Consider the following 12013-nt stretch of genomic DNA (forward strand, 5'->3'; position numbering starts at 1 on the left):
CTACTGAAATACTCTCACATTCACTACTGAACACCTCACGCACACACTACTGAAAATTAAGCCTCACACACACACTACTGAAATCCTCTCACATTCACTACTGAACACCTCACACACACACTACTGAAAACATCTGGCCTTGCACACACACTACTGAAATCCTCTCACATTCATTACTGAACACCTCGCACACACACTACTGAAAATTAACCTCACACACACACTCCTGAAAAACATTTTACTGAAAGGTTCTCAGTAGGGAATGCGCATGTGTTTCACCTATGTGTGCGTGAGGGGATTCTTGCTGTAACGGAAGTCATTCTTGCTGTAACGGAAGTCATTCTAATGTAACGGAAGTCATCTGCTAGTGGTCTCTTTGCTAGCCCCGTTAGCTTCATTAGCTCCAGGCTGCTACTCGGACGTGTTTGTTGTGTTGATGCCTGGTGGAGTATTCTTCATTGAAATATCGCACTTATCTTATGGCTCTGCGGTTCAAACAGACCGTCCATGAATGCAGTTTATTCGGTAAGTGAAATTCAAGCACTTTATTTCTTACTTGTCTTTTTATTCAGCTAACAAGCGAGACGAAGCTACATCTGTGCTAACGATGCTATCCGTAGCATACAAGTTAAAACATAATGGAGAAGTGTAAAACATTAAGGATTATACTGTAAAACATAAGGCTTCTCGGTGAGGTTGGTAAAATAAGGTCATGCTTGTACATTAGTTATTTTTCTAGTTAGGTAACTGTATGCATTGTTATTGTTAATTTAAAATAGCTATGCTCGACGATGCAGACAGCTAGCGTCACATTAGTGTTGAAGAGCAGAGTATGAGATTAACCCATAGATTAACCTCACTATAAAATCTGTGTATCTGAAAAATATGAATCTCACATTTCCAGTTGGTTCCAGAAATAACGTTGACGTAGATATTGCAATATGGTTTGTTGAGCTGGAGTTGATTGTTGAAGCTTACTGGTTAACGTTCATCATATTAAACGAACGAACCCAAACGTTGTTGTTTTTATTAATATTATTACCAATACTTACTTAGCATTTTATTATCATTACACTGGAGAAACCGACTTATTGTGGCAGCAGAACGTGAACATGTAACTTAATGCCTGCATTTGAGGACGAAAAATAGCTCAGTCAATGCTTTAGGGACAAGGAAATGATTTGTTTAAATATTAGATATGACGTTATGTGTGCTTCTGTGACAATGAAGCTTATTCATTGCATTACATTTGTTGAAGTTGTGTGTCTTTTACCCTTACGTGTGTGTTACAAATGAATGTGAATATGGCATAGTACAAATATTTAAATTGACTGTCTCATGAAAAACGATTCTAAAATAAAAAGGACCCCAAAGTGAGTCAGCAAAACTTTCAATAATAATCTAAGGTATTGAGTTTTGGGATGTTACTTGCATACAAATCTATAAATGCCTTAAGGTTTCTAAAACATACAATATGTGGTAAATTCAACAGTGGACCCAGCAAAGATTCACATTTTTGCATGATTTGTTATTGATTTGTTACTTAATTTTAATAAATTCAAGTCAAGCTTAGTTACATGTGATGGTAGCTATATGCTCTCTGTGTGCCTCCTCCGCAACCAGACTGTATTCAAACTCTTAAGTACCAGTTCTATCTACTTTAAACAATTAAAAAGACAAAATCAACTACATTTATTGATATACCAATCTTTATTTTTGGGGCCTCTTCTTCTTTTAAATTAAACTTTCAGACGTGAGATATTGAAATACAGTAATAGTTTTGTCTATTTAAAAAAGAATGAGCCATTCCTTACAGTTAACTTCATATTTCTTATTGTCTAAAGCATTTATGACACACATTTCCCCCTCATATTCACAGTGTGGATCAATTGAGACAGCGTGCAGAGATTTTGGGAGAAACCTCAGCATGACGGATGTCCTGTCTGTGGGTTTGGCTGGAGAGGACTGAGGTGGAGAGGTCTTTCTCTGGGAGGAGGCCCAGGCCTGATGGAGGAGGACCAGGCCTGATGAAGAAACCCCCTCACTGCATCTGTGAGCACATACTGGGCTCAGCTGTCACAAACAAATGATGGTCCTGTTTGACTTTGTGTTCACAATAAAAGTGTAGTTTCTTAGTGAATGTCCTGTATTGGTCTTTAATCTGAAATCAGCTTTTCATTTTCTTCTTGCCCCTCTGAGAAAACGGTGAGGCAGTTGTGTCCTTCAGGTATGTCCTTTCCTAACAGAAATGACAAGAAACATATGACATTATTGCAGAGCAAGTGTGTTATTTATGAAAGGTTTGTTTATTTAGCGGCTGTAGAAATAATGTATTTTTTTAATTTGAATGTGTTTTTTTAATTCGTCACTTTGTACTACAAAGATAATCAGATTATGAATGAACAGTCTGCAGTTAATCAACATTAAAATATCTTATTAAATATTCAACTGCTCGGTTGTCTCGCTGCAAGAACCACTTTTACCACGTCTTTTACAGACAATATGTAGAGACAAATGGTAGCAATTCTCACAATGTAAAATAATAATTGCCTTAAATACATTGAAATGTGAAAGCTGATTATAGTTGTTACTTTATCTATTTAAACCAGAACGTTTCTCGATTCTTTGTACAGTATGAAAGGAGTCTTTGTACCTTTGAGTCCATGCTGAAGTTCACTGATGTTAGGAATAGGTCTGTCTCTCGTGGTCAGCATCCTCTGGTCTGTCTGCATCACCTGGAAACTTTAAACAAACAGATGTATATGTAAAGTAACAATGTGTTGGTCACAGACTTTTTTTTATATGCAAACGTCATGTGATAATCTTTTTGTTATCCTTAAAAAAAGTGCTGGATATCAAAGCCCACACACACGTAAGGGTAACAGACAAACATCTTCAACAAATGTAATGCAATGAATAAGCTTCATTGTCACAGAAGCACACATAACGTCATATCTAATATTTAAACAAATCATTTCCTTGTCCCTAAAGCATTGACTGAGCTATTTTTCGTCCTCAAATGCAGGCATTAAGTTACATGTTCACGTTCTGCTGCCACAATAAGTCGGTTTCTCCAGTGTAATGATAATAAAATGCTAAGTAAGTATTGGTAATAATATTAATAAAAACAACAACGTTTGGGTTCGTTCGTTTAATATGATGAACGTTAACCAGTAAGCTTCAACAATCAACTCCAGCTCAACAAACCATATTGCAATATCTACGTTAACGTTATTTCTGGAACCAACTGGAAATGTGAGATTCATATTTTTAAGATACACAGATCTTATAGTGAGGTTAATCTCATACTCTGCTCTTCAACACTAATGTGACGCTAGCTGTCTGCATCGTCGAGCATAGCTATTTTAAATTAACAATAACAATGCATACAGTTACCTAACTAGCAAACTAACTAATGTACAAGCATGACCTTATTTTACCAACCTCACCGAGAAGCCTTATGTTTTACAGTATAATCCTTCTTAATGTTTTACACTTCTCCATTATGTTTTAACTTGTATGCTACGGATAGCATCGTTAGCACAGATGTAGCTTCGTCTCGCTTGTTAGCTGAATAAAAAGACAAGTAAGAAATAAAGTGCTTGAATTTCACTTACCGAATAAACTGCATTCATGGACGGTCTGTTTGAACCGCAGAGCCATAAGATAAGTGCGATATTTCAATGAAGAATACTCCACCAGGCATCAACACAACAAACACGTCCGAGTAGCAGCCTGGAGCTAATGAAGCTAACGGGGCTAGCAAAGAGACCACTAGCAGATGACTTCCGTTACATTAGAATGACTTCCGTTACAGCAAGAATGACTTCCGTTACAGCAAGAATCCCCTCACACACACATAGGTGAAACACATGCGCATTCCCTACTGAGAACCTTTCAGTAAAATGTTTTTCAGGAGTGTGTGTGAGGTTAATTTTCAGTAGTGTGTGTGCGAGGTGTTCAGTAATGAATGTGAGAGGATTTTAATAGTGTGTGTATGACGTTCATTTTCAGTAGCGTGTGTGTGAGTTGTTCAGTAGTGAATGTGAGAGTATTTCAGTAGTATGTGTGCAAGGCCAGATGTTTTCAGTAGTGTGTGTGTGAGGATTTCAGTAGTGTGTGTGCAAGGCCAGATGTTTTCAGTAGTGTGTGTGTGAGGTGTTCAGTAGTGAATGTGAGAGGATTTCAGTAGTGTGTGTGCAAGGCCAGATGTTTTCAGTAGTGTGTGTGTGAGGTGTTCAGTAGTGAATGTGAGAGGATTTCAGTAGTGTGTGTGCAAGGCCAGATGTTTTCAGTAGTGTGTGTGCGAGGTGAGTTTGAATTTTGGCCTACACGGCCCTTCATACATAATGCTGCGCTATACTTTGCGGCCTCACCCGGTTGCATAGCGACACTTATTGTTTAGGTGTCTTTTAATAAGCAGGTATCATATCATTAGCTAGAACTAGCTAGATCTGATCGATATGGACATAAACGCGAGTGAAGTCTAATCTGACGGGAGAGAGAGATCAGCTGCTGCTGACGAGTCGACACGCAGCTCTGCATGATCACATGCAGCGGTGAGCGGAGCAACACACACTTCAGGTTAGAATATCACACGTAGCTATTTTAATGACCTCTCAAACTACCGTAACTAGTTATAGATATGTTTAGTTTTACTGTCGGGTCACTCATTACTGATCCGCGAGCTGCATGATACTGACGGGCTGTCAGGAGAGGGAGAGAGCGCTCCGTTTATTATTCCCGTGTTATTGTAAATTACTGTACGCTTTTGAATAATGTAGTTAATCTAAATCTACTATAATTAGTTTGTTTAATATCGAATCATATCAATTTATTTTAAAGCACAATAAATAACAAAGAAGAACTTTGACCGGTACTTTTCTCATTTTGTCCGGAAGATTTAAACTTTAACGGACATGTTGACCGGCGAAAAAATATTCTAACGGGAACTCTGGTCTATTTCTAAGAGTATTAGCTAGATTAATTTCCCAGTACGAACACTTGAATAGCCCTAATTTAAATCATTAATCAAAGATATCCGTTTTTATTTTGCTATTTTTCAATTGACAACTCTAATGGACATTTTACTTGATGTGTCCCAAAAACAGACAGTAGAGTTGTGTCATTAACAGTAAATACAACCTAACATTTAGGTAACCAGAATATCCCGGGGTGATTACTATTGATTGCTATTGAGGGTATTTAATATTCATTTAAAATGTCAGTTTAAATCTGGTTGAATTCATATCCCACAATACACTTTTTAAGTCTTTGTTCATTTTCTCAGCCGATATACTTAAAGAGGTAAGACAACAACATTATTGTTACACTATTGTAAGATGATCTTGTGAAAAACCTTAGGAATGTAAAGAAAGTTTATTACAAATGTATTCTACAAAAGTATTTATTTATGTATTAGCTTATTTTAAAAAGGGACATTGCACATTTACAAAAATTACAATAATTGGGTCGCAATTTTTTGTCTATAATGCCTGGAATGTTTCAAAGTCGCCCTTACATCCAATTATACAAACAAATCCAAAACGTTAATAAAGTCATACAAAATGTGCAACATACATTGGAGGTTCACGATAGAGGACATGCCAAATAAACCAAAAGATAAAATAAAAACATATGAAAAGAAACAAGATAGACAGGTTACAGCAGCACTGGCAGAGCACAGTATGGTAACAGACTTTTTTAAGTGCTAAAAGAGCTAAGTACTAATGATCATCTCATTGGGCAAACAACTTGAATAACTTCTTCAATAGATTTGATCAGTCATGAGTTCTTTGTATAAGTGTGTGGTTGCGTTCTAGTCACTTTGCTCAGCGCTACTGCTTCTTACAACTTTTATTTGCCGTACTCGCCTAAAACTGTTATTGCTCTGGTTGAACCCGACCCTGCCCCCGCCTCCGAGGTAAGCGTGACGTTTGCAGTTCTTGCTTCTAGACTGACCATTTTTGGTCCGCTGCAGTGTGAACAGGAACAAACGGTGCTTATCAGGCTCGATCTTCGAACCGGCCCTGGAACCGCGTTGGTGTGAAAGGTGCAACAAACACCTCTCACATCAGCCCCTGTTTCTTCTCCCCCACCCGCTGACGACACCTTGTCCCTCACAACCAACCAGGTGAGGAGGGAGCTGCAGAAGTGTAAGGCGAGGAAGGCAGCGGGTCCAGATGGCATCAGCTTGAGGCTCCTCAAATCCTGTGCAGACCAGCTGTGTGGGATTGTGGAGCTTCTATTCAACCTGAGCCTGAAGCAAGGGAGGGTACCACAACTGTGGAAGACGTCCTGTGTGGTACCTGTGCCAAAGACCCTTCACCCCAAGGACTTCAACAGCCGGCCGGTGGGGCTGACATCACAGCTTCAGCCCCTTGTGAAACCATCAATGGACACCCTGCAGTTTGCCTACCAGCCTGCCATCAGGGTGGATGATGCCGTCATCTACCTGCTGCAGAGGTCCCTCTCTCACCTGGTGAAGGCTGTGGGCTCTGTGAGGATCATGTTCTTTGATTTCTCCAGTGCCTTCAACACCATCCCGCTCCTGGGGGACAAGCTGCAGCTCTCAGGGGTGGATCACCATCTCACCTCCTGGATCCTGGACTACCTCACCAACCGTCCACGGTACGTGAGGACCAGGGAGTGTCAATCAGACACCATCATCAGCAGTACGGGGGTCCCCCAGGGGACGGTGCTGGCACCGTTTCTCTTCACCCTCTACACTGCAGACTTCACCCACAACACTGCAACCTGTGACCTGCAGAAGTTCTCTGATGACTCCGCCATCGTTGGCCTCATCACCAACGAGGACGACAGGGACTACAGGGAGCTGACGCAGGACTTCACCCTCTGGTGCCACAGGAACCACCTCCAGCTCAACGCAGGGAAGACCAAGGAGCTGGTGGTGGATTTCAGGCGGCGCCAACACTCCCCCCCGACACCAGTGAACATCCAGGGAGCAGACATTGAGATCGTGACATCTTACAAATACCTGGGTGTTCATCTGAACAATAAACTGGACTGGACTGATAATTCTGCAGCTCTGTACAAGAAGGGACAGAGCAGACTCTTTCTGGTGAGGAGACTGAGGTCTTTCGGGGTGCAGGGGGCACTCCTTCAGACATTCTTTGACTCTGTTGTGGCATCAACCATTTTCTATGGTGTGGCCTGCTGGGGCAGCAGCATCTCGGCTGCTGACAGGAAGAGACTGAACAGACTGGTAAGGAAGGCCAGCTCTGTCCTGGGGAGTCCTGTGGACACTGTGGAGGTGGTGGGAGACAGGAGAATGGCAGCCAAGCTATCCTCCCTGCTGGACAATGTGTTTGTCCCCTCCAGGACACCCTGTCCTCACTGTGCAGCTCCTTCAGCGACAGGCAGCTGCACCCCCGCTGTCTCACGGAGAGATACCGCAGGTCCTTCCTTCCTGCAGCGGTCAGACTATACAACCAGCACAGTCCCTAGTAGACCCCCCCCCACACACACAAGAACACAGACTATAACCAGGGGTGCACATAACTTTTTGAGTGAGTTACTCAGATGAGTACCAGGAGACAGCGTTTGGTACTCACCCCACACGAAGCGTGGTCCTCCTCAGTGTCTCCTTCACTGTCCTCTATTTACACTTCTTGCATGATAGCTGATGAAGATGATGAAGATGCACCTCCCTGTCTCTTTTTAAGCCTCCGATTTGCTTTCTCCAAAACTTGTTGCCAAAACTGTGAAGTCCTTGCATTTCATGAGACCAAGTTGAAGGATCAAATACTAAGAAATGATCACATGACTTGAAGTCATATCTGATTTCAGATGTGGGAAGTTACTGTCGTGGCTTCCTTCCTTATTTTTCCACCAAGCCACTAGACGCCTTAAACTTACAGTTCTAACTCGTTTCTCTCCTTAAATTACTCACAGTTTGAAGTGTTGCTTGGCCTCCGATGGTTTAGAAGATGTTGCGATGTGTTTGCTCAAAAATAAAATAACAAACTTTTGCACATGCAACAAAGAAAAATAGGCCTTTACAATATTCAAAAGAAATAGGCAAAACTCAAATAAAACAACACAACTTAGGTATTCTTTCTTTCGTGATAATGCTTATAACTTCACAACTTAAAGGGTACTTGTACGGTTTGTATGTACGGTTACGAGTACAGTTGAGTACGGTTAAAAACTGTTCCTCGACGGCGTCTCTCAACAGGTTGCCCATCACTGTGGCGTTAGCACAGGCGCCGTGGGAATTGTAGTCCTTTATAGTGCGTTGACTACAGACGTCACAATTAGGTGGCCTTTCTTATCAAATCAAAATACTGGCTCTAACATACCGCCCCCTATTGTTATGGGCATATTTAATAACAATAAACAAAAATTCAAAAAGAGCCAGACAAAGTCAGTCTTCATATTCTATTTGAGATAGACAGGGTGTCTTAATTGTCCATCTTCAGTTATTTCCTTATTCTAAGGCAGGCACCAGTAGGCATATTTGGTTATTGGTCTTTCCAGCGTGTTGGTTTTTGTCTTAAGAAGAACACTCCGAATCAGTCCTCCAGATCCAGGATGCGGCTCCATAACTCTTGCCATTAACCAGGATCCACGAGGTGCATTTTGAATCCATGATTACTACGATGTCTCCAGGTATGAAGTTCCTTTTAATGCGATTCCATTGCTGTCTTTCTTGCAAAAGTGGTAGATATTCTTTGATCCATCTGGTCCAAAACCAATTTGCTATATACTGCACTTGTCGCCAGCGGCGTCTTGAGTATGTATCTTGCTGATGGAATAAGCCTGGGGGCAACAAAGGTTTGACCTTGAGCTGCAGCAAATGGTTTGGTGTGAGAGGTTCCAAGTCATTTGTATAATTTGACACTGTAGTTATTGGTCGGCTGTTGAGAATTCCTTCAACTTCACACAGAACTGTTGAAAGGCTTTCGTCATCAAGTGTTTGTTGCTTTGTGATGGATAGCAGAATTTTCTTTACAAGCCAGATTAGTATTTCCCATACTCCGCCATGATGTGCTCCGTAAGGAGGATTGAATGTCCATTTCACATCCTTTTGCTGGAGGGCTTGTTCTATTTTGCTCAGATTCCACTCTTTTATAGATTCCTTCAGCTCTCTTTCAATGGCAACAAAATTAGTCCCATTGTCTGACCTCATCTCCAATACTTGTCCTCTTCTGCTGATGAAACGTCTGCAGGCATTAATGCATGAATCTGTATCTAACGAATGAGCTACTTCCAAGTGCACCGCTCTGGTTGTTAGACAGGTAAAGATAACTCCATATCGTTTCACAATGCTTCGTCCTCTTTTCACTTCCAGTGGGCCAAAGTAATCCACTCCAACGTATGTGAATGGTGGTTGGTCTGGTGTAATTCTGTCTTTTGGCAGATCTGACATTTTTTGTTCTCCTGCATTGCCATGCATGCGTCTGCACACAGTACATTCAGATATTATTTTTCTGGCTAATGCATTGGCACATGGTATCCAGTATTTTTGTCTTAACCTGGATAACATATGATTCCTTCCACTGTGACCAACTTGTTGATGAATATCTTGAAGCATGGTTTTAGAGACATGGTGGTGTTTTCCAAGAATGGTTGGGTGCTTTGCTTCCTCAGGCATTGCCATTTGATTTAGCCTTCCTCCAACCTTTATCAGTTCATTCTCGTACACTGGATCCAATTTATACAGTGTGCTACTTCCTTTGATAGGTTTTCCCCTTTTCAAAGTTTCCACTTCCTCTGGAAAAGACTGTTTTTGACAGAAACACAACACTGCTGCTTCAGCCTTATCCAAGTTATCCTTAGAGAGTGCGAGACCTCTCATAGAGTCTTTAAACACTCTCATCTCCTTCTCAATCAGCTTTATTCGATTTGGTTCTTTTGCTTGAGTAGAAGTAACTTCCTTCCTCTTCTTACTTGAAAGCAGCAAGAGCTGTTTTATTTGAAGGAACCATGCAACTGCTCTTTTCAGTTTCCTCCAGTCAGAGTAGTGATGCACTAGCTTGCTTGTGGCATTTAGGCCAGTTGCAATGGTTGGGTTCACGTTGAATTGTTCCTTCTTCACCTCTGGATCATCAGGATAGCTGTCGTTGAACATTTTAAGCGCGTCCGGAAACTCAGGCCATTTGTCTTCAGGTTCTTTCAGAACAATGGACCATTTATCCAAGTCTCACATTTCAAGAACGATTCTGCTGCCAATCCCCGAGATGCATCATCTGCTGGATTCAGTTTAGTGTTGATATATTTCCACGGTGATGTTGCTGTTGCTTCTCTGATCAGACTTATTCTGTTGGCTACAAATGTCTGAAACCTTAGCGTTTCATTCATGATGTATCTCAGAACAGATGTACTGTCAGTCCAGAAGACAGATTTGTATAATGGGATTTGCAGCTCGGTTCTGATCATCTTGTCCATGCGTACTGCCAGTACTGCTGCTGTGAGCTCCAATCTTGGGACAGTGACTTTTTTCAGAGGCACAACACGTGACTTTCCTGACATGAAGGATATGTGAACGTCTTCATCTTCATCTGTCATCTTAAGGTAGGTGACAACACCATATTCAATCTCGCTTGCATCACTGAAATGGTGCAATTGTGCAGATTTAATTTGTCCATAATTCTTTGGTTTGATACATCGATCAATCTCGAAGCTTTCTATCTGCTTTAATCCCATGAGCCATCTTTGCCACTGTTTCTTGAGAGCCTCCGGGATTTCTTTGTCCAACCCACAATTGAGTTTGCACAACTCTTGTAAGACATGCTTTGCAGTGAAGATAAATGGTGAAATAAATCCAAGTGGGTCATACACAGAGCAGACTGTTGAAAGGATGCCTCTCCTTGTGGCTGGTTGAGATTTTAAGCATACTTGAAACTTGAAAACATCTTCCTCCACATGCCACTGTATCCCTAGGGCTCTTTCTATTGGAAGATTGTCTTGGGTCTCTAAGTCCAGGTTTTTTACCTCTTTGGGTTTTTCACTCTTTAGGATGGATGCCAGCACAGTTTTACTGTTGCTTGTCCACTTTGTCAGATTAAATCCTCCCTTTGCACAAAGATCCTTGAGTTCTTCACATAACTTCACAGCTTGATCAGCAGAAGCGACAGATTTTAAGCAGTCATCAACATAGACATTTCTTCCGACAGTGTCAACAGCTTCTGCAGAGAAATCATCTTTGTTGTCTTTAGCGGTTTTAGTGAGCATAGGTTGCACAACTTGCTGATGAAGTGGCACCAAATACAGATGTAGCACTCCAGATAGGACTCACATGGGTGTGTCCCAGTCAAAAGCCCAGCGGATCCCAGTGGCTGGGGGTGTTGCCAAATTGTTAGAGGGCGTTGCCAAATTTCCCCATTTGTTCAATTACAGGATTTAACCATGAGATGGTGCTTCATTCACAAATACACAAAGACAACTGGGTGTTGTAGAACTTAGTCTGTTTGCAAAGTTTGCAGCTCTGCAGTTGTGTTTGTTGAATACTGTAGCATTTAATCACTTATTTATTATGGTTTTCACAGGCTACTATAATGAAAAAACATCAATGTTTTAGATCAAATAAAGTATATAGTTTGCTTTATGCAGTATATTTTTTGTAATATTGTTGGGGTGTTTTTACACAGTACAGTAGATTGAAGTAAATCAACTTATACATTAAGATAAGATAAGATGGACCTTTATTAATCCCCGTGGGGAAATTCAGTTCAAACAGCAACAGGGTAAGAGTGAAAAACAGAATAGCACAGATTCACACAGATTAATAAAATCAAAAATAAGATGAGCGATAAAAATAATAATAATGAGAAACTATGTAATAAGAAATTAATAAAACTAAAATATAATTATCATATCATATATTATAATGTATTGTATTATTAATTAATATCATACATTAACCCCATTATAGAAGATGCCACATTGAATGGATGAACACATTTATGCATCAATAATTACAACAGAGTATTTCTAAATACAAGTTGTAAAAATACTTATATGTATTTAATATTAATAACATAATGATTAA

At 40.6% G+C, this 12013-nt stretch overlaps 1 protein-coding gene across 1 annotated transcript in view; it reads right to left on the reverse strand.

The window, feature by feature from the left end:
• LOC117550317 (cilia- and flagella-associated protein 46) overlaps positions 1-12013 on the reverse strand; it is a 141786-nt gene that overhangs the window by 3270 nt on the left and 126503 nt on the right.

The sequence above is a fragment of the Gymnodraco acuticeps genome, unplaced genomic scaffold, assembly GCF_902827175.1.
Source record: "Gymnodraco acuticeps unplaced genomic scaffold, fGymAcu1.1, whole genome shotgun sequence".
Classification (NCBI taxonomy): Eukaryota; Metazoa; Chordata; class Actinopteri; order Perciformes; family Bathydraconidae; genus Gymnodraco; species Gymnodraco acuticeps.